General features: G+C 52.5%; 1 long non-coding RNA gene and 12 other non-coding genes across 13 annotated transcripts in view; all 13 read right to left on the reverse strand.

The window, feature by feature from the left end:
- The window catches only part of LOC107399369 (uncharacterized), a 254,016-nt gene that overhangs the window by 193,018 nt on the left and 38,698 nt on the right, over window positions 1-22,300 (reverse strand). The gene's annotated exons all lie outside the window — the stretch shown is intronic.
- On the reverse strand, window positions 582-660 carry LOC143271235 (small nucleolar RNA SNORD115). Its single transcript, XR_013048458.1, has one exon. It is a non-coding gene; the product is annotated as a small nucleolar RNA SNORD115 (small nucleolar RNA).
- LOC143271252 (small nucleolar RNA SNORD115) lies at window positions 2,421-2,499 on the reverse strand. The gene has a single exon (XR_013048474.1). It is a non-coding gene; the product is annotated as a small nucleolar RNA SNORD115 (small nucleolar RNA).
- On the reverse strand, window positions 4,260-4,338 carry LOC143271253 (small nucleolar RNA SNORD115). The gene has a single exon (XR_013048475.1). It is a non-coding gene; the product is annotated as a small nucleolar RNA SNORD115 (small nucleolar RNA).
- LOC143271351 (small nucleolar RNA SNORD115) lies at window positions 6,097-6,175 on the reverse strand. The gene has a single exon (XR_013048572.1). It is a non-coding gene; the product is annotated as a small nucleolar RNA SNORD115 (small nucleolar RNA).
- LOC143271254 (small nucleolar RNA SNORD115) lies at window positions 7,935-8,013 on the reverse strand. The gene has a single exon (XR_013048476.1). It is a non-coding gene; the product is annotated as a small nucleolar RNA SNORD115 (small nucleolar RNA).
- LOC143271255 (small nucleolar RNA SNORD115) lies at window positions 9,772-9,850 on the reverse strand. Its single transcript, XR_013048477.1, has one exon. It is a non-coding gene; the product is annotated as a small nucleolar RNA SNORD115 (small nucleolar RNA).
- Window positions 11,609-11,687, reverse strand: LOC143271257 (small nucleolar RNA SNORD115). The gene has a single exon (XR_013048479.1). It is a non-coding gene; the product is annotated as a small nucleolar RNA SNORD115 (small nucleolar RNA).
- Window positions 13,445-13,523, reverse strand: LOC143271258 (small nucleolar RNA SNORD115). The gene has a single exon (XR_013048480.1). It is a non-coding gene; the product is annotated as a small nucleolar RNA SNORD115 (small nucleolar RNA).
- On the reverse strand, window positions 15,271-15,349 carry LOC143271259 (small nucleolar RNA SNORD115). The gene has a single exon (XR_013048481.1). It is a non-coding gene; the product is annotated as a small nucleolar RNA SNORD115 (small nucleolar RNA).
- LOC143271260 (small nucleolar RNA SNORD115) lies at window positions 17,111-17,189 on the reverse strand. Its single transcript, XR_013048482.1, has one exon. It is a non-coding gene; the product is annotated as a small nucleolar RNA SNORD115 (small nucleolar RNA).
- On the reverse strand, window positions 18,949-19,027 carry LOC143271261 (small nucleolar RNA SNORD115). Its single transcript, XR_013048483.1, has one exon. It is a non-coding gene; the product is annotated as a small nucleolar RNA SNORD115 (small nucleolar RNA).
- Window positions 20,787-20,865, reverse strand: LOC143271352 (small nucleolar RNA SNORD115). The gene has a single exon (XR_013048573.1). It is a non-coding gene; the product is annotated as a small nucleolar RNA SNORD115 (small nucleolar RNA).

A 22,300-nucleotide genomic window follows, 5' to 3' on the forward strand; every position in this document is an offset into this window, starting at 1 on the left:
TATCCCCGTGCCTCGACCCAGAGACGCCCTGGTCCTCCTGACTGCACCTATGGGTGTTCCACTGAAGTCCCTGATCAGGGCTCCTGTCCAATTCCATTGGAATTGTCCAGGACAGTGTATACATTTGGAGGCACCCACAGGTTGGAGGGCTAGAAGTTTGCCGCCATCAGGCCAGAGCCTGGAGGCCTTGCTTCCAAGGTGGAAAGGTTCTTGGTGTTTCAGAGGCCTCAGAAGGCGAGGGCACACGATGTTTAGAGATCCCAGCCCTTGGTTTGATATTTCCAGTTACCTGAAATGTGCCTGGATGCTGCGGGCTCTGAAACGGCATCCCGGGTCACTGAAAGACAGCAGAAGAGACAGGGACATGAGCAGCGTGTTGGCCGCTAAAGCCTTGCCCGAGGCTAGACAGTCACACCAGGTGCTTTGGAATGGAGCCCTGAGGGCTCTCCTAGGTATGTGCACCTGGATAGCTTGGATTCCCCAGGAGGGGAAACAGGGCTTCGGGAAGCAGTGCCTGCGAATTGGGCCTCAAGGAGGCCACAAGGCGACCAGGCACCTGTTTCTCCCCTGCCCTGCAGCCTGGGCCTCAGCGTAATCCTATTGAGCATGATTTTTATGTCATCATCTCTCTTCATGACATAGGTTTGTCATCATAGACCCAGGTCTCCGGAGAGCACAGCTACACATGCGTTTAGGACACAAACAAGATTGCTTACCAGGGCTGCCAGTGCTGATGAGGGCCTTGGCTGTGAGAAGGTTAGGCCCAAAGGTCAGCTCGGCCTGGTGAACTCTGCTTCAAGGGATGCAGCAGAATGAGTTCTCTTCTTCCTAAGGGCACCTTTTTGGGAGGAAGAAAGGGGAGGATGTCAGGGCACTCTTGAGATGGGCCACTGATGACACTGCACGGTCTGAGGGATCATGGGACCATGGTCTGAACGCATGACCAGGTTTAGTAAATCTCTGGCCCTTGGAACATCAAAGAGTGACTCCTGCCACACAGGAAGGGATAGGTGTCTTTCTGGCCCGCCCAAATTTTAACTTGAGTTTTTCAGTAAGGGCACCTTTCCCCTCGTGCTCTGACTTAGAGACTTAGACTGATGACAATTGTCCAGGCACTATACAGGGCTAATGAAATCTTTTTTCCTAGTGATTCCTGCCTTGGCCCCACCAAGTCAGAGACCTGTCATCAGTTCTCTGTGCTAGAGCACTATATATATGTATATATAATGGCTGATACCCACAGACAAATCAATTCATAAAACAATCAATTCTACCCGGGGCGTCATTTGCTGGTCTCCAGCCTGTGTCACATGCCTGGTCTACACCCCTGGGGAAAATCCACATCACAGTGCTCACAGAAGTGTGTTTTCAGAGCTTTGTGGGATATGCATGGAGCTGAAATTCGTTGGGAACGCCTACGGTTGGGAGGCTCTGAAAACAATCAGGGCTCTTGGCCTCGTGGCCAGGAAGAGATTGCATTCCCTGAAACACACTCTCGCCTTGGCAGCTGGAGACTGATGCATGGGAGGTCAATCAAGTTGCCTCTCTAAGTCACATGGGGGAGGGAACGCCTTGTGGGTCCAGTCCAGCAGTAGAATGTTCCGGATGTCCCTAAGTCCCATATGCCCAAGATGTAGGCGGGGTTCAGCGGGTGCTCTAGGGTGTGCCAGATGGCCCTTCCTGAAAGCCCCTTCGTGAAGGACGTGGGTCTCATGCCTTGTGTCACAATGTGACCTTGAAGGTCTTTCTCTGCCCACCCCAAACTCTTTGGGAGGTCCAAAGAAAAAACTAGGCCGGGGGTGGGGTTCAAGTGAAGGTTAACTTGCACTATCCCCGTGCCTCGACCCAGAGACGCCCTGGTCCTCCTGACTCCACCTATGGGTGTTGCACTGAAGTCCCTGATCAGTGGCTCCTGTCCAATTCCCTTGGAATTGTCCAGGACAGTGTATACATTTGGAATTGCCATTCGGCACCCACAGGTTGGAGGGCTAGAAGTTTGCCTCCATCAGGCCAGAGCCTGGAGGCCGTGCTTCCAAGGTGGAAAGGTTCTTGGTGTTTCAGAGGCCTCAGAAGACGAGGGCACACGATGTTTAGAGATCCCAGCCCTTGGTTTGATATTTCCAGTTACCTGAAATGTGCCAGGATGCTGCGGGCTCTGAAACGGCATCCCGGGTCACTGAAAGACAGCAGAAGAGACAGGGACATGAGCAGCGTGTTGGCCGCTAAAGCCTTGCCCGAGGCTAGACAGTCACACCAGGTGCTTTGGAATGGAGCCCTGAGGGCTCTCCTAGGTATGTGCCCCTGGATAGCTTGGATTCCCCAGGAGGGGAAACAGGGCTTCTGGAATCAGGGCCTGCGAATTGGGCCTCAAGGAAGCCACAAGGCGACCAGGCACCTGTTTCTCCCCTGCCCTGCAGCCTGGGCCTCAGCGTAATCCTATTGAGCATGATTTTTATGTCATCATCTCTCTTCGTGACATAGGTTTGTCATCATAGACCCAGGTCTCCGGAGAGCACAGCTACACATGCGTTTAGGACACAAACAAGATTGCTTACCAGGGCTGCCAGTGCTGATGAGGGCCTTGGCTGTGAGAAGGTTAGGCCCAAAGGTCAGCTCGGCCTGGTGAACTCTGCTTCAAGGGATGCAGCAGAATGAGTTCTCTTCTTCCTAAGGGCACCTTTTTGGGAGGAAGAAAGGGGAGGATGTCAGGGCACTCTTGAGATGGGCCACTGATGACACTGCACGGTCTGAGGGATCATGGGACCATGGTCTGAACGCATGACCAGGTTTAGTAAATCTCTGGCCGTTGGAACATCAAAGAGTGACTCCTGCCACACAGGAAGGGATAGGTGTCTTTCTGGCCCGCCCAAATTTTAACTTGAGTTTTTCAGTAAGGGCACCTTTCCCCTCGTGCTCTGACTTAGAGACTTAGACTGATGACAATTGTCCAGGCACTATACAGGGCTAATGAAATCTTTTTTCCTAGTGATTCCTGCCTTGGCCCCACCAAGTCAGAGACCTGTCATCAGTTCTCTGTGCTAGAGCACCATATATATGTATATATAATGGCTGATACCCACAGACAAATCAATTCATAAAACAATCAATTCTACCCGGGGCGTCATTTGCTGGTCTCCAGCCTGTGTCACATGCCTGGTCTACACCCCTGGGGAAAATCCACATCACAGTGCTCACAGAAGTGTGTTTTCAGAGCTTTGTGGGATATGCATGGAGCTGAAATTCGTTGGGAACGCCTACGGTTGGGAGGCTCTGAAAACAATCAGGGCTCTTGGCCTCGTGGCCAGGAAGAGATTGCATTCCCTGAAACACACTCTCGCCTTGGCAGCTGGAGACTGATGCATGGGAGGTCAATCAAGTTGCCTCTCTGAGTCACATGGGGGAGGGAACGCCTTGTGGGTCCAGTCCAGCAGTAGAATGTTCCGTATGTCCCTAAGTCCCATATGCCCAAGATGTAGGCGGGGTTCAGCGGGTGCTCTAGGGTGTGCCAGATGGGCCTTCCTGAAAGCCCCTTCGTGAAGGACGTGGGTCTCATGCCTTGTGTCACAATGTGACCTTGAAGGTCTTTCTCTTCCCACCCCAAACTCTTTGGGAGGTCCAAAGAAAAAACTAGGCCAGGGGTGGGGTTCAAGTGAAGGTTAACTTGCACTATCCCCGTGCCTCGACCCAGAGACGCCCTGGTCCTCCTGACTCCACCTATGGGTGTTGCACTGAAGTCCCTGATCAGTGGCTCCTGTCCAATTCCCTTGGAATTGTCCAGGACAGTGTATACATTTGGAATTGCCATTCGGCACCCACAGGTTGGAGGGCTAGAAGTTTGCCGCCATCAGGCCAGAGCCTGGAGGCCGTGCTTCCAAGGTCGAAAGGTTCTTGGTGTTTCAGAGGCCTCAGAAGGCGAGGGCACACGATGTTTAGAGATCCCAGCCCTTGGTTTGATATTTCCAGTTACCTGAAATGTGCCAGGATGCTGCGGGCTCTGAAACGGCATCCCGGGTCACTGAAAGACAGCAGAAGAGACAGGGACATGAGCAGCGTGTTGGCCGCTAAAGCCTTGCCCGAGGCTAGACAGTCACACCAGGTGCTTTGGAATGGAGCCCTGAGGGCTCTCCTAGGTATGTGCACCTGGATAGTTTGGATTCCCCAGGAGGGGAAACAGGGCTTCTGGAAGAAGGGCCTGCGAATTGGGCCTCAAGGAAGCCACAAGGCGACCAGGCACCTGTTTCTCCCCTGCCCTGCAGCCTGGGCCTCAGCGTAATCCTATTGAGCATGATTTTTATGTCATCATCTCTCTTCGTGACATAGGTTTGTCATCATAGACCCAGGTCTCCAGAGAGCACAGCTACACATGCGTTTAGGACACAAACAAGATTGCTTACCAGGGCTGCCAGTGCTGATGAGGGCCTTGGCTGTGAGAAGGTTAGGCCCAAAGGTCAGCTCGGCCTGGTGAACTCTGCTTCAAGGGATGCAGCAGAATGAGTTCTCTTCTTCCTAAGGGCACCTTTTTGGGAGGAAGAAAGGGGAGGATGTCAGGGCACTCTTGAGATGGGCCACTGATGACACTGCACGGTCTGAGGGATCATGGGACCATGGTCTGAACGCATGACCAGGTTTAGTAAATCTCTGGCCCTTGGAACATCAAAGAGTGACTCCTGCCACACAGGAAGGGATAGGTGTCTTTCTGGCCCGCCCAAATTTTAACTTGAGTTTTTCAGTAAGGGCACCTTTCCCCTCGTGCTCTGACTTAGAGACTTAGACTGATGACAATTGTCCAGGCACTATACAGGGCTAATGAAATCTTTTTTCCTAGTGATTCCTGCCTTGGCCCCACCAAGTCAGAGACCTGTCATCAGTTCTCTGTGCTAGAGCACCATATATATGTATATATAATGGCTGATACCCACAGACAAATCAATTCATAAAACAATCAATTCTACCCGGGGCGTCATTTGCTGGTCTCCAGCCTGTGTCACATGCCTGGTCTACACCCCTGGGGAAAATCCACATCACAGTGCTCACAGAAGTGTGTTTTCAGAGCTTTGTGGGATATGCATGGAGCTGAAATTCGTTGGGAACGCCTACGGTTGGGAGGCTCTGAAAACAATCAGGGCTCTTGGCCTCGTGGCCATGAAGAGATTGCATTCCCTGAAACACACTCTCGCCTTGGCAGCTGGAGACTGATGCATGGGAGGTCAATCAAGTTGCCTCTCTAAGTCACATGGGGAGGGAACGCCTTGTGGGTCCAGTCCAGCAGTAGAATGTTCCGGATGTCCCTAAGTCTCATATGCCCAAGATGTAGGCGGGGTTCAGCGGGTGCTCTAGGGTGTGCCAGATGGGCCTTCCTGAAAGCCCCTTCGTGAAGGACGTGGGGCTCATGCCTTGTGTCACAATGTGACCTTGTAGGTCTTTCTCTGCCCACCCCAAACTCTTTGGGAGGTCCAAAGAAAAAACTAGGCCGGGGGTGGGGTTCAAGTGAAGGTTAACTTGCACTATCCCCGTGCCTCGACCCAGAGACGCCCTGGTCCTCCTGACTCCACCTATGGGTGTTGCACTGAAGTCCCTGATCAGTGGCTCCTGTCCAATTCCCTTGGAATTGTCCAGGACAGTGTATACATTTGGAATTGCCATTCGGCACCCACAGGTTGGAGGGCTAGAAGTTTGCCGCCATCAGGCCAGAGCCTGGAGGCCTTGCTTCCAAAGTGGAAGGTTCTTGATGTTTCAGAGGCCTCAGAAGGCGAGGGCACACGATGTTTAGAGATCCCAGCCCTTGGTTTGATATTTCCAGTTACCTGAAATGTGCCAGGATGCTGCGGGCTCTGAAACGGCATCCCGGGTCACTGAAAGACAGCAGAAGAGACAGGGACATGAGCAGCGTGTTGGCCGCTAAAGCCTTGCCCGAGGCTAGACAGTCACACCAGGTGCTTTGGAATGGAGCCCTGAGGGCTCTCCTAGGTATGTGCACCTGGATAGCTTGGATTCCCCAGGAGGGGAAACAGGGCTTCAGGAAGCAGGGCCTGCGAATTGGGCCTCAAGGAAGCCACAAGGCGACCAGGCACCTGTTTCTCCCCTGCCCTGCAGCCTGGGCGTCAGCGTAATCCTATTGAGCATGATTTTTATGTCATCATCTCTCTTCGTGACATAGGTTTGTCATCATAGACCCAGGTCTCCGGAGAGCACAGCTACACATGCGTTTAGGACACAAACAAGATTGCTTACCAGGGCTGCCAGTGCTGATGAGGGCCTTGGCTGTGAGAAGGTTAGGCCCAAAGGTCAGCTCGGCCTGGTGAACTCTGCTTCAAGGGATGCAGCAGAATGAGTTCTCTTCTTCCTAAGGGCACCTTTTTGGGAGGAAGAAAGGGGAGGATGTCAGGGCACTCTTGAGATGGGCCACTGATGACACTGCACGGTCTGAGGGATCATGGGACCATGGTCTGAACACATGACCAGGTTTAGTAAATCTCTGGCCCTTGGAACATCAAAGAGTGACTCCTGCCACACAGGAAGGGATAGGTGTCTTTCTGGCCCGCCCAAATTTTAACTTGAGTTTTTCAGTAAGGGCACCTTTCCCCTCGTGCTCTGACTTAGAGACTTAGACTGATGACAATTGTCCAGGCACTATACAGGGCTAATGAAATCTTTTTTCCTAGTGATTCCTGCCTTGGCCCCACCAAGTCAGAGACCTGTCATCAGTTCTCTGTGCTAGAGCACTATATATATGTATATATAATGGTTGATACCCACAGACAAATCAATTCATAAAACAATCAATTCTACCCGGGGCGTCATTTGCTGGTCTCCAGCCTGTGTCACATGCCTGGTCTACACCCCTGGGGAAAATCCACATCACAGTGCTTACAGAAGTGTGTTTTCAGAGCTTTGTGGGATATGCATGGAGCTGAAATTCGTTGGGAACGCCTACGGTTGGGAGGCTCTGAAAACAATCAGGGCTCTTGGCCTCGTGGCCAGGAAGAGATTGCATTCCCTGAAACACACTCTCGCCTTGGCAGCTGGAGACTGATGCATGGGAGGTCAATCAAGTTGCCTCTCTAAGTCACATGGGGAGGGAACGCCTTGTGGGTCCAGTGCAGCAGTAGAATGTTCCGGATGTCCCTAAGTCCCATATGCCCAAGATGTAGGCGGGGTTCAGCGGGTGCTCTAGGGTGTGCCAGATGGCCCTTCCTGAAAGCCCCTTCGTGAAGGACGTGGGTCTCATGCCTTGTGTCACAATGTGACCTTGTAGGTCTTTCTCTGCCCACCCCAAACTGTTTGGGAGGTCCAAAGAAAAAACTAGGCCGGGGGTGGGGTTCAAGTGAAGGTTAACTTGCACTATCCCCGTGCCTCGACCCAGAGACGCCCTGGTCCTCCTGACTCCACCTATGGGTGTTGCACTGAAGTCCCTGATCAGTGGCTCCTGTCCAATTCCCTTGGAATTGTCCAGGACAGTGTATACATTTGGAATTGCCATTCGGCACCCACAGGTTCGAGGGCTAGAAGTTTGCCGCCATCAGGCCCGAACCTCGAGGCCTTGCTTTCAAGGTGGAAAGGTTCTTGGTGTTTCAGAGGCCTCAGAAGGCGAGGGCACACGATGTTTAGAGATCCCAGCCCTTGGTTTGATATTTCCAGTTACCTGAAATGTGCCAGGATGCTGCGGGCTCTGAAACGGCATCCCGGGTCACTGAAAGACAGCAGAAGAGACAGGGACATGAGCAGCGTGTTGGCCGCTAAAGCCTTGCCCGAGGCTAGACAGTCACACCAGGTGCTTTGGAATGGAGCCCTGAGGGCTCTCCTAGGTATGTGCACCTGGATAGCTTGGATTCCCCAGGAGGGGAAACAGGGCTTCGGGAAGCAGGGCCTGCGAATTGGGCCTCAAGGAAGCCACAAGGCGACCAGGCACCTGTTTCTCCCCTGCCCTGCAGCCTGGGCCTCAGCGTAATCCTATTGAGCATGATTTTTATGTCATCATCTCTCTTCGTGACATAGGTTTGTCATCATAGACCCAGGTCTCCGGAGAGCACAGCTACACATGCGTTTAGGACACAAACAAGATTGCTTACCAGGGCTGCCAGTGCTGATGAGGGCCTTGGCTGTGAGAAGGTTAGGCCCAAAGGTCAGCTCGGCCTGGTGAACTCTGCTTCAAGGGATGCAGCAGAATGAGTTCTCTTCTTCCTAAGGGCACCTTTTTGGGAGGAAGAAAGGGGAGGATGTCAGGGCACTCTTGAGATGGGCCACTGATGACACTGCACGGTCTGAGGGATCATGGGACCATGGTCTGAACGCATGACCAGGTTTAGTAAATCTCTGGCCCTTGGAACATCAAAGAGTGACTCCTGCCACACAGGAAGGGATAGGTGTCTTTCTGGCCCGCCCAAATTTTAACTTGAGTTTTTCAGTAAGGGCACCTTTCCCCTCGTGCTCTGACTTAGAGACTTAGACTGATGACAATTGTCCAGGCACTATACAGGGCTAATGAAATCTTTTTTCCTAGTGATTCCTGCCTTGGCCCCACCAAGTCAGAGACCTGTCATCAGTTCTCTGTGCTAGAGCACCATATATATGTATATATAATGGCTGATACCCACAGACAAATCAATTCATAAAACAATCAATTCTACCCGGGCGTCATTTGCTGGTCTCCAGCCTGTGTCACATGCCTGGTCTACACCCCTGGGGAAAATCCACATCACAGTGCTCACAGAAGTGTGTTTTCAGAGCTTTGTGGGATATGCATGGAGCTGAAATTCGTTGGGAACGCCTACGGTTGGGAGGCTCTGAAAACAATCAGGGCTCTTGGCCTCGTGGCCAGGAAGAGATTGCATTCCCTGAAACACACTCTCGCCTTGGCAGCTGGAGACTGATGCATGGGAGGTCAATCAAGTTGCCTCTCTAAGTCACATGGGGAGGGAACGCCTTGTGGGTCCAGTCCAGCAGTAGAATGTTCCGGATGTCCCTAAGTCCCATATGCCCAAGATGTAGGCGGGGTTCAGCGGGTGCTCTAGGGTGTGCCAGATGGCCCTTCCTGAAAGCCCCTTCTTGAAGGACGTGGGTCTCATGCCTTGTGTCACAATGTGACCTTGTAGGTCTTTCTCTTCCCACCCCAAACTCTTTGGGAGGTCCAAAGAAAAAACTAGGCCGGGGGTGGGGTTCAAGTGAAGGTTAACTTGCACTATCCCCGTGCCTCGACCCAGAGATGCCCTGGTCCTCATGACTCCACCTATGGGTGTTGCACTGAAGTCTCTGATCAGTGGCTCCTGTCCAATTCCCTTGGAATTGTCCAGGACAGTGTATACATTTGGAATTGCCATTCGGCACCCACAGGTTGGAGGGCTAGAAGTTTGCCGCCATCAGGCCAGAGCCTGGAGGCCTTGCTTCCAAGGTGGAAAGGTTCTTGGTGTTTCAGAGGCCTCAGAAGGCGAGGGCACACGATGTTTAGAGATCCCAGCCCTTGGTTTGATATTTCCAGTTACCTGAAATGTGCCAGGATGCTGCGGGCTCTGAAACGGCATCCCGGGTCACTGAAAGACAGCAGAAGAGACAGGGACATGAGCAGCGTGTTGGCCGCTAAAGCCTTGCCCGAGGCTAGACAGTCACACCAGGTGCTTTGGAATGGAGCCCTGAGGGCTCTCCTAGGTATGTGCACCTGGATAGCTTGGATTCCCCAGGAGGGGAAACAGGGCTTCGGGAAGCAGGGCCTGCGAATTGGGCCTCAAGGAAGCCACAAGGCGACCAGGCACCTGTTTCTCCCCTGCCCTGCAGCCTGGGCCTCAGCGTAATCCTATTGAGCATGATTTTTATGTCATCATCTCTCTTCGTGACATAGGTTTGTCATCATAGACCCAGGTCTCCGGAGAGCACAGCTACACATGCGTTTAGGACACAAACAAGATTGCTTACCAGGGCTGCCAGTGCTGATGAGGGCCTTGGCTGTGAGAAGGTTAGGCCCAAAGGTCAGCTCGGCCTGGTGAACTCTGCTTCAAGGGATGCAGCAGAATGAGTTCTCTTCTTCCTAAGGGCACCTTTTTGGGAGGAAGAAAGGGGAGGATGTCAGGGCACTCTTGAGATGGGCCACTGATGACACTGCACGGTCTGAGGGATCATGGGACCATGGTCTGAACGCATGACCAGGTTTAGTAAATCTCTGGCCCTTGGAACATCAAAGAGTGACTCCTGCCACACAGGAAGGGATAGGTGTCTTTCTGGCCCGCCCAAATTTTAACTTGAGTTTTTCAGTAAGGGCACCTTTCCCCTCGTGCTCTGACTTAGAGACTTAGACTGATGACAATTGTCCAGGCACTATACAGGGCTAATGAAATCTTTTTTCCTAGTGATTCCTGCCTTGGCCCCACCAAGTCAGAGACCTGTCATCAGTTCTCTGTGCTAGAGCACTATATATATGTATATATAATGGTTGATACCCACAGACAAATCAATTCATAAAACAATCAATTCTACCCGGGGCGTCATTTGCTGGTCTCCAGCCTGTGTCACATGCCTGGTCTACACCCCTGGGGAAAATCCACATCACAGTGCTCACAGAAGTGTGTTTTCAGAGCTTTGTGGGATATGCATGGAGCTGAAATTCGTTGGGAACGCCTACGGTTGGGAGGCTCTGAAAACAATCAGGGCTCTTGGCCTCGTGGCCAGGAAGAGATTGCATTCCCTGAAACACACTCTCGCCTTGGCAGCTGGAGACTGATGCATGGGAGGTCAATCAAGTTGCCTCTCTAAGTCACATGGGGAGGGAACGCCTTGTGGGTCCAGTGCAGCAGTAGAATGTTCCGGATGTCCCTAAGTCCCATATGCCCAAGATGTAGGCGGGGTTCAGCGGGTGCTCTAGGGTGTGCCAGATGGCCCTTCCTGAAAGCCCCTTCGTGAAGGACGTGGGTCTCATGCCTTTTGTCACAATGTGACCTTGTAGGTCTTTCTCTGCCCACCCCAAACTGTTTGGGAGGTCCAAAAAAAAACTAGGCCGGGGGTGGGGTTCAAGTGAAGGTTAACTTGCACTATCCCCGTGCCTCGACCCAGAGACGCCCTGGTCCTCCTGACTCCACCTATGGGTGTTGCACTGAAGTCCCTGATCAGTGGCTCCTGTCCAATTCCCTTGGAATTGTCCAGGACAGTGTATACATTTGGAATTGCCATTCGGCACCCACAGGTTCGAGGGCTAGAAGTTTGCCGCCATCAGGCCCGAACCTCGAGGCCTTGCTTTCAAGGTGGAAAGGTTCTTGGTGTTTCAGAGGCCTCAGAAGGCGAGGGCACACGATGTTTAGAGATCCCAGCCCTTGGTTTGATATTTCCAGTTACCTGAAATGTGCCAGGATGCTGCGGGCTCTGAAACGGCATCCCGGGTCACTGAAAGACAGCAGAAGAGACAGGGACATGAGCAGCGTGTTGGCCGCTAAAGCCTTGCCCGAGGCTAGACAGTCACACCAGGTGCTTTGGAATGGAGCCCTGAGGGCTCTCCTAGGTATGTGCACCTGGATAGCTTGGATTCCCCAGGAGGGGAAACAGGGCTTCGGGAAGCAGGGCCTGCGAATTGGGCCTCAAGGAAGCCACAAGGCGACCAGGCACCTGTTTCTCCCCTGCCCTGCAGCCTGGGCCTCAGCGTAATCCTATTGAGCATGATTTTTATGTCATCATCTCTCTTCGTGACATAGGTTTGTCATCATAGACCCAGGTCTCCGGAGAGCACAGCTACACATGCGTTTAGGACACAAACAAGATTGCTTACCAGGGCTGCCAGTGCTGATGAGGGCCTTGGCTGTGAGAAGGTTAGGCCCAAAGGTCAGCTCGGCCTGGTGAACTCTGCTTCAAGGGATGCAGCAGAATGAGTTCTCTTCTTCCTAAGGGCACCTTTTTGGGAGGAAGAAAGGGGAGGATGTCAGGGCACTCTTGAGATGGGCCACTGATGACACTGCACGGTCTGAGGGATCATGGGACCATGGTCTGAACGCATGACCAGGTTTAGTAAATCTCTGGCCCTTGGAACATCAAAGAGAGACTCCTGCCACACAGGAAGGGATAGGTGTCTTTCTGGCCCGCCCAAATTTTAACTTGAGTTTTTCAGTAAGGGCACCTTTCCCCTCGTGCTCTGACTTAGAGACTTAGACTGATGACAATTGTCCAGGCACTATACAGGGCTAATGAAATCTTTTTTCCTAGTGATTCCTGCCTTGGCCCCACCAAGTCAGAGACCTGTCATCAGTTCTCTGTGCTAGAGCACCATATATATGTATATATAATGGCTGATACCCACAGACAAATCAATTCATAAAACAATCAATTCTACCCGGGGCGTCATTTGCTGGTCTCCAGCCTGTGTCACATGCCTGGTCTACACCCCTGGGGAAAATCCACATCACAGTGTTCACAGAAGTGTGTTTTCAGAGCTTTGTGGGATATGCATGGAGCTGAAATTCGTTGGGAACACCTACGGTTGGGAGGCTCTGAAAACAATCAGGGCTCTTGGCCTCGTGGCCAGGAAGAGATTGCATTCCCGGAAACACACTCTCGCCTTGGCAGCTGGAGACTGATGCATGGGAGGTCAATCAAGTTGCCTCTCTAAGTCACATGGGGAGGGAACGCCTTGTGGGTCCAGTCCAGCAGTAGAATGTTCCGGATGTCCCTAAGTCCCATATGCCCAAGATGTAGGCGGGGTTCAGCGGGTGCTCTAGGGTGTGCCAGATGGCCCTTCCTGAAAGCCCCTTCGTGAAGGACGTGGGTCTCATGCCTTGTGTCACAATGTGACCTTGAAGGTCTTTCTCTGCCCACCCAAACTGTTTGGGAGGTCCAAAGAAAAAACTAGGCCGGGGGTGGGGTTCAAGTGAAGGTTAACTTGCACTATCCCCGTGCCTTGACCCAGAGATGCCCTGGTCCTCCTGACTCCACCTATGGGTGTTGCACTGAAGTCCCTGATCAGTGGCTCCTGTCCAATTCCCTTGGAATTGTCCAGGACAGTGTATACATTTGGAATTGCCATTCGGCACCCACAGGTTGGAGGGCTAGAAGTTTGCCGCCATCAGCAAGAGCCTGGAGGCCTTGCTTCCAAGGTGGAAAGGTTCTTGGTGTTTCAGAGGCCTCAGAAGGCGAGGGCACACGATGTTTAGAGATCCCAGCCCTTGGTTTGATATTTCCAGTTACCTGAAATGTGCCAGGATGCTGCGGGCTCTGAAACGGCATCCCGGGTCACTGAAAGACAGCAGAAGAGACAGGGACATGAGCAGCGTGTTGGCCGCTAAAGCCTTGCCCGAGGCTAGACAGTCACACCAGGTGCTTTGGAATGGAGCCCTGAGGGCTCTCCTAGGTATGTGCACCTGGATAGCTTGGATTCCCCAGGAGGGGAAACAGGGCTTCGGGAAGCAGGGCCTGCGAATTGGGCCTCAAGGAAGCCACAAGGCGACCAGGCACCTGTTTCTCCCCTGCCCTGCAGCCTGGGCCTCAGCGTAATCCTATTGAGCATGATTTTTATGTCATCATCTCTCTTCGTGACATAGGTTTGTCATCATAGACCCAGGTCTCCGGAGAGCACAGCTACACATGCGTTTAGGACACAAACAAGATTGCTTACCAGGGCTGCCAGTGCTGATGAGGGCCTTGGCTGTGAGAAGGTTAGGCCCAAAGGTCAGCTCGGCCTGGTGAACTCTGCTTCAAGGGATGCAGCAGAATGAGTTCTCTTCTTCCTAAGGGCACCTTTTTGGGAGGAAGAAAGGGGAGGATGTCAGGGCACTCTTGAGATGGGCCACTGATGACACTGCACGGTCTGAGGGATCATGGGACCATGGTCTGAACGCATGACCAGGTTTAGTAAATCTCTGGCCCTTGGAACATCAAAGAGTGACTCCTGCCACACAGGAAGGGATAGGTGTCTTTCTGGCCCGCCCAAATTTTAACTTGAGTTTTTCAGTAAGGGCACCTTTCCCCTCATGCTCTGACTTAGAGACTTAGACTGATGACAATTGTCCAGGCACTATACAGGGCTAATGAAATCTTTTTTCCTAGTGATTCCTGCCTTGGCCCCACCAAGTCAGAGACCTGTCATCAGTTCTCTGTGCTAGAGCACCATATATATGTATATATAATGGCTGATACCCTCAGACAAATCAATTCATAAAACAATCAATTCTACCCGGGGCGTCATTTGCTGGTCTCCAGCCTGTGTCACATGCCTGGTCTACACCCCTGGGGAAAATCCACATCACAGTGCTCACAGAAGTGTGTTTTCAGAGCTTTGTGGGATATGCATGGAGCTGAAATTCGTTGGGAACGCCTACGGTTGGGAGGCTCTGAAAACAATCAGGGCTCTTGGCCTCGTGGCCAGGAAGAGATTGCATTCCCTGAAACACACTCTCGCCTTGGCAGCTGGAGACTGATGCATGGGAGGTCAATCAAGTTGCCTCTCTAAGTCACATGGGGAGGGAACGCCTTGTGGGTCCAGTCCAGCAGTAGAATGTTCCAGATGTCCCTAAGTACCATATGCCCAAGATGTAGGCGGGGTTCAGCGGGTGCTCTAGGGTGTGCCAGATGGCCCTTCCTGAAAGCCCCTTCGTGAAGGACGTGTGTCTCATGCCTTGTGTCACAATGTGACCTTGAAGGTCTTTCTCTGCCCATCCCAAACTGTTTGGGAGGTCCAAAGAAAAAACTAGGCCGGGGGGGGGTTCAAGTGAAGGTTAACTTGCACTATCCCCGTGCCTCGACCCAGAGACGCCTTGTTCCTCCTGACTCCACCAAAGGGTGGTCCACTGAAGTCCCTGATCAGTGGCTCCTGTCCAATTCCCTGGAATTGTCCATGACAGTGTATACATTTGGAGGCACCCACAGGTTGGAGGGCTAGACGTTTGCCGCCATCAGGCCAGAGCCTGGAGGCCTTGCTTCCAAGGTGGAAAGGTTCTTGGTGTTTCAGAGGCCTCAGAAGGCGAGGGCACACGATGTTTAGAGATCCCAGCCCTTGGTTTGATATTTCCAGTTACCTGAAATGTGCCAGGATGCTGCGGGCTCTGAAACGGCATCCCGGGTCACTGAAAGACAGCAGAAGAGACAGGGACATGAGCAGCGTGTTGGCCGCTAAAGCCTTGCCCGAGGCTAGACAGTCACACCAGGTGCTTTGGAATGGAGCCCTGAGGGCTCTCCTAGGTATGTGCACCTGGATAGCTTGGATTCCCCAGGAGGGGAAACAGGGCTTCGGGAAGCAGGGCCTGCGAATTGGGCCTCAAGGAAGCCACAAGGCGACCAGGCACCTGTTTCTCCCCTGCCCTGCAGCCTGGGCCTCAGCGTAATCCTATTGAGCATGATTTTTATGTCATCATCTCTCTTCGTGACATAGGTTTGTCATCATAGACCCAGGTCTCCGGAGAGCACAGCTACACATGCGTTTAGGACACAAACAAGATTGCTTACCAGGGCTGCCAGTGCTGATGAGGGCCTTGGCTGTGAGAAGGTTAGGCCCAAAGGTCAGCTCGGCCTGGTGAACTCTGCTTCAAGGGATGCAGCAGAATGAGTTCTCTTCTTCCTCAGGGCACCTTTTTGGGAGGAAGAAAGGGAGAGGATGTCAGGGCACTCTTGAGATGGGCCACTGATGACACTGCACGGTCTGAGGGATCATGGGACCATGGTCTGAACGCATGACCAGGTTTAGTAAATCTCTGGCCCTTGGAACATCAAAGAGTGACTCCTGCCACACAGGAAGGGATAGGTGTCTTTCTGGCCCGCCCAAATTTTAACTTGAGTTTTTCAGTAAGGGCACCTTTCCCCTCGTGCTCTGACTTAGAGACTTAGACTGATGACAATTGTCCAGGCACTATACAGGGCTAATGAAATCTTTTTTCCTAGTGATTCCTGCCTTGGCCCCACCAAGTCAGAGACCTGTCATCAGTTCTCTGTGCTAGAGCACCATATATATGTATATATAATGGCTGATACCCACAGACAAATCAATTCATAAAACAATCAATTCTACCCGGGGCGTCATTTGCTGGTCTCCAGCCTGTGTCACATGCCTGGTCTACACCCCTGGGGAAAATCCACATCACAGTGCTCACAGAAGTGTGTTTTCAGAGCTTTGTGGGATATGCATGGAGCTGAAATTCGTTGGGAACGCCTACGGTTGGGAGGCTCTGAAAACAATCAGGGCTCTTGGCCTCGTGGCCAGGAAGAGATTGCATTCCCTGAAACACACTCTCGCCTTGGCAGCTGGAGACTGATGCGTGGGAGGTCAATCAAGTTGCCTCTCTAAGTCACATGGGGGAGGGAACGCCTTGTGGGTCCAGTCCAGCAGTAGAATGTTCCGGATGTCCCTAAGTCCCATATGCCCAAGATGTAGGCGGGGTTCAGCGGGTGCTCTAGGGTGTGCCAGATGGCCCTTCCTGAAAGCCCCTTCGTGAAGGACGTGGGTCTCATGCCTTGTGTCACAATGTGACCTTGAAGGTCTTTCTCTGCCCACCCCAAACTGTTTGGGAGGTCCAAAGAAAAAACTAGGCCGGGGGTGGGGTTCAAGTGAAGGTTAACTTGCACTATCCCCGTGCCTCGACCCAGAGACGCCCTGGTCCTCCTGACTCCACCTATGGGTGTTGCACTGAAGTCCCTGATCAGTGGCTCCTGTCCAATTCCCTTGGAATTGTCCAGGACAGTGTATACATTTGGAATTGCCATTCGGCACCCACAGGTTGCAGGGCTAGAAGTTTGCCGCCATCAGGCCAGAGCCTGGAGGCCTTGCTTCCAAGGTGGAAAGGTTCTTGGTGTTTCAGAGGCCTCAGAAGGCGAGGGCACACGATGTTTAGAGATCCCAGCCCTTGGTTTGATATTTCCAGTTACCTGAAATGTGCCAGGATGCTGCGGGCTCTGAAACGGCATCCCGGGTCACTGAAAGACAGCAGAAGAGACAGGGACATGAGCAGCGTGTTGGCCGCTAAAGCCTTGCCCGAGGCTAGACAGTCACACCAGGTGCTTTGGAATGGAGCCCTGAGGGCTCTCCTAGGTATGTGCACCTGGATAGCTTGGATTCCCCAGGAGGGGAAACAGGGCTTCGGGAAGCAGGGCCTGCGAATTGGGCCTCAAGGAAGCCACAAGGCGACCAGGCACCTGTTTCTCCCCTGCCCTGCAGCCTGGGCCTCAGCGTAATCCTATTGAGCATGATTTTTATGTCATCATCTCTCTTCGTGACATAGGTTTGTCATCATAGACCCAGGTCTCCGGAGAGCACAGCTACACATGCGTTTAGGACACAAACAAGATTGCTTACCAGGGCTGCCAGTGCTGATGAGGGCCTTGCCTTGAGAAGGTTAGGCCCAAAGGTCAGCTCGGCCTGGTGAACTCTGCTTCAAGGGATGCAGCAGAATGAGTTCTCTTCTTCCTAAGGGCACCTTTTTGGGAGGAAGAAAGGGGAGGATGTCAGGGCACTCTTGAGATGGGCCACTGATGACACTGCACGGTCTGAGGGATCATGGGACCATGGTCTGAACGCATGACCAGGTTTAGTAAATCTCTGGCCCTTGGAACATCAAAGAGAGACTCCTGCCACACAGGAAGGGATAGGTGTCTTTCTGGCCTGCCCAAATTTTAACTTGAGTTTTTCAGTAAGGGCACCTTTCCCCTCGTGCTCTGACTTAGAGACTTAGACTGATGACAATTGTCCAGGCACTATACAGGGCTAATGAAATCTTTTTTCCTAGTGATTCCTGCCTTGGCCCCACCAAGTCAGAGACCTGTCATCAGTTCTCTGTGCTAGAGCACCATATATATGTATATATAATGGCTGATACCCACAGACAAATCAATTCATAAAACAATCAATTCTACCCGGGGCGTCATTTGCTGGTCTCCAGCCTGTGTCACATGCCTGGTCTACACCCCTGGGGAAAATCCACATCACAGTGCTCACAGAAGTGTGTTTTCAGAGCTTTGTGGGATATGCATGGAGCTGAAATTCGTTGGGAACGCCTACGGTTGGGAGGCTCTGAAAACAATCAGGGCTCTTGGCCTCGTGGCCAGGAAGAGATTGCATTCCCTGAAACACACTCTCGCCTTGGCAGCTGGAGACTGATGCGTGGGAGGTTAATCAAGTTGCCTCTCTAAGTCACATGGGGGAGGGAACGCTTTGTGGGTCTAGTCCAGCAGTAGAATGTTCCGGATGTCCCTAAGTCCCATATGACCAAGATGTAGGCGGGGTTCAGCGGGTGCTCTAGGGTGTGCCAGATGGCCCTTCCTGAAAGCCCCTTCGTGAAGGACGTGGGTCTCATGCCTTGTGTCACAATGTGACCTTGAAGGTCTTTCTCTGCCCATCCCAAACTGTTTGGGAGGTCCAAAGAAAAAACTAGGCCGGGGGTGGGGTTCAAGTGAAGGTTAACTTGCACTATCCCCGTGCCTTGACCCAGAGACGCCCTGGTCCTCCTGACTCCACCTATGGGTGTTGCACTGAAGTCCCTGATCAGTGGCTCCTGTCCAATTCCCTTGGAATTGTCCAGGACAGTGTATACATTTGGAATTGCCATTCGGCACCCACAGGTTGGAGGGCTAGAAGTTTGCCGCCATCAGGCCAGAGCCTGGAGGCCTTGCTTCCAAGGTGGAAAGGTTCTTGGTGTTTCAGAGGCCTCAGAAGGTGAGGGCACACGATGTTTAGAGATCCCAGCCCTTGGTTTGATATTTCCAGTTACCTGAAATGTGCCAGGATGCTGCGGGCTCTGAAACGGCATCCCGGGTCACTGAAAGACAGCAGAAGAGACAGGGACATGAGCAGCGTGTTGGCCGCTAAAGCCTTGCCCGAGGCTAGACAGTCACACCAGGTGCTTTGGAATGGAGCCCTGAGGGCTCTCCTAGGTATGTGCACCTGGATAGCTTGGATTCCCCAGGAGGGGAAACAGGGCTTCGGGAAGCAGGGCCTGCGAATTAGGCATCAAGGAAGCCACAAGGCGACCAGGCAACTGTTTCTCCCCTGCCCTGCAGCCTGGGCCTCAGCGTAATCCTATTGAGCATGATTTTTATGTCATCATCTCTCTTCGTGACATAGGTTTGTCATCATAGACCCAGGTCTCCGGAGAGCACAGCTACACATGCGTTTAGGACACAAACAAGATTGCTTACCAGGGCTGCCAGTGCTGATGAGGGCCTTGGCTGTGAGAAGGTTAGGCCCAAAGGTCAGCTCGGCCTGGTGAACTCTGCTTCAAGGGATGCAGCAGAATGAGTTCTCTTCTTCCTCAGGGCACCTTTTTGGGAGGAAGAAAGGGGAGGATGTCAGGGCACTCTTGAGATGGGCCACTGATGACACTGCACGGTCTGAGGGATCATGGGACCATGGTCTGAACGCATGACCAGGTTTAGTAAATCTCTGGCCCTTGGAACATCAAAGAGTGACTCCTGCCACACAGGAAGGGATAGGTGTCTTTCTGGCCCGCCCAAATTTTAACTTGAGTTTTTCAGTAAGGGCACCTTTCCCCTCGTGCTCTGACTTAGAGACTTAGACTGATGACAATTGTCCAGGCACTATACAGGGCTAATGAAATCTTTTTTCCTAGTGATTCCTGCCTTGGCCCCACCAAGTCAGAGACCTGTCATCAGTTCTCTGTGCTAGAGCACCATATATATGTATATATAACGGCTGATACCCACAGACAAATCAATTCATAAAACAATCAATTCTACCCGGGGCGTCATTTGCTGGTCTCCAGCCTGTGTCACATGCCTGGTCTACACCCCTGGGGAAAATCCACATCACAGTGCTCACAGAAGTGTGTTTTCAGAGCTTTGTGGGATATGCATGGAGCTGAAATTCGTTGGGAACGCCTACGGTTGGGAGGCTCTGAAAACAATCAGGGCTCTTGGCCTCGTGGCCAGGAAGAGATTGCATTCCCTGAAACACACTCTCGCCTTGGCAGCTGGAGACTGATGCGTGGGAGGTCAATGAAGTTGCCTCTCTAAGTCACATGGGGAGGGAACGCCTTGTGGGTCCAGTCCAGCAGTAGAATATTCCGGATGTCCCTAAGTCCCATATGCCCAAGATGTAGGCGGGGTTCAGCGGGTGCTCTAGGGTGTGCCAGATGGCCCTTCCTGAAAGCCCCTTCGTGAAGGACGTGGGTCTCATGCCTTGTGTCACAATGTGACCTTGAAGGTCTTTCTCTGCCCACCCCAAACTGTTTGGGAGGTCCAAAGAAAAAACTAGGCCGGGGGTGGGGTTCAAGTGAAGGTTAACTTGCACTATCCCCGTGCCTTGACCCAGAGACGCCCTGGTCCTCCTGACTCCACCTATGGGTGTTGCACTGAAGTCCCTGATCAGTGGCTCCTGTCCAATTCCCTTGGAATTGTCCAGGACAGTGTATACATTTGGAATTGCCATTCGGCACCCACAGGTTGCAGGGCTAGAAGTTTGCCGCCATCAGGCCAGAGCCTGGAGGCCTTGCTTCCAAGGTGGAAAGGTTCTTGGTGTTTCAGAGGCCTCAGAAGGCGAGGGCACACGATGTTTAGAGATCCCAGCCCTTGGTTTGATATTTCCAGTTACCTGAAATGTGCCAGGATGCTGCGGGCTCTGAAACGGCATCCCGGGTCACTGAAAGACAGCAGAAGAGACAGGGACATGAGCAGCGTGTTGGCCGCTAAAGCCTTGCCCGAGGCTAGACAGTCACACCAGGTGCTTTGGAATGGAGCCCTGAGGGCTCTCCTAGGTATGTGCACCTGGATAGCTTGGATTCCCCAGGAGGGGAAACAGGGCTTCGGGAAGCAGGGCCTGCGAATTGGGCCTCAAGGAAGCCACAAGGCGACCAGGCACCTGTTTCTCCCCTGCCCTGCAGCCTGGGCGTCAGCGTAATCCTATTGAGCATGATTTTTATGTCATCATCTCTCTTCGTGACATAGGTTTGTCATCATAGACCCAGGTCTCCGGAGAGCACAGCTACACATGCGTTTAGGACACAAACAAGATTGCTTACCAGGGCTGCCAGTGCTGATGAGGGCCTTGGCTGTGAGAAGGTTAGGCCCAAAGTTCAGCTCGGCCTGGTGAACTCTGCTTCAAGGGATGCAGCAGAATGAGTTCTCTTCTTCCTAAGGGCACCTTTTTGGGAGGAAGAAAGGGGGAGGATGTCAGGGCACACTTGAGATGGGCCACTGATGACACTGCACGGTCTGAGGGATCATGGGACCATGGTCTGAACGCATGACCAGGTTTAGTAAATCTCTGGCCCTTGGAACATCAAAGAGTGACTCCTGCCACACAGGAAGGGATAGGTGTCTTTCTGGCCCGCCCAAATTTTAACTTGAGTTTTTCAGTAAGGGCACCTTTCCCCTCGTGCTCTGACTTAGAGACTTAGACTGATGACAATTGTCCAGGCACTATACAGGGCTAATGAAATCTTTTTTCCTAGTGATTCCTGCCTTGGCCCCACCAAGTCAGAGACCTGTCATCAGTTCTCTGTGCTAGAGCACCATATATATGTATATATAACGGCTGATACCCACAGACAAATCAATTCATAAAACAATCAATTCTACCCGGGGCGTCATTTGCTGGTCTCCAGCCTGTGTCACATGCCTGGTCTACACCCCTGGGGAAAATCCACATCACAGTGCTCACAGAAGTGTGTTTTCAGAGCTTTGTGGGATATGCATGGAGCTGAAATTCGTTGGGAACGCCTACGGTTGGGAGGCTCTGAAAACAATCAGGGCTCTTGGCCTCGTGGCCAGGAAGAGATTGCATTCCCTGAAACACACTCTCGCCTTGGCAGCTGGAGACTGATGCGTGGGAGGTCAATCAAGTTGCCTCTCTAAGTCACATGGGGAGGGAACGCCTTGTGGGTCCAGTCCAGCAGTAGAATATTCCGGATGTCCCTAAGTCCCATATGCCCAAGATGTAGGCGGGGTTCAGCGGGTGCTCTAGGGTGTGCCAGATGGCCCTTCCTGAAAGCCCCTTCGTGAAGGACGTGGGTCTCATGCCTTGTGTCACAATGTGACCTTGAAGGTCTTTCTCTGCCCACCCCAAACTGTTTGGGAGGTCCAAAGAAAAAACTAGGCCCGGGGTGGGGTTCAAGTGAAGGTTAACTTGCACTATCCCCGTGCCTTGACCCAGAGACGCCCTGGTCCTCCTGACTCCACCTATGGGTGTTGCACTGAAGTCCCTGATCAGTGGCTCCTGTCCAATTCCCTTGGAATTGTCCAGGACAGTGTATACATTTGGAATTGCCATTCGGCACCCACAGGTTGCAGGGCTAGAAGTTTGCCGCCATCAGGCCAGAGCCTGGAGGCCTTGCTTCCAAGGTGGAAAGGTTCTTGGTGTTTCAGAGGCCTCAGAAGGCGAGGGCACACGATGTTTAGA

Source organism: Peromyscus maniculatus, chromosome 1 (assembly GCF_049852395.1).
Source record: "Peromyscus maniculatus bairdii isolate BWxNUB_F1_BW_parent chromosome 1, HU_Pman_BW_mat_3.1, whole genome shotgun sequence".
NCBI classification, from domain to species: Eukaryota; Metazoa; Chordata; class Mammalia; order Rodentia; family Cricetidae; genus Peromyscus; species Peromyscus maniculatus.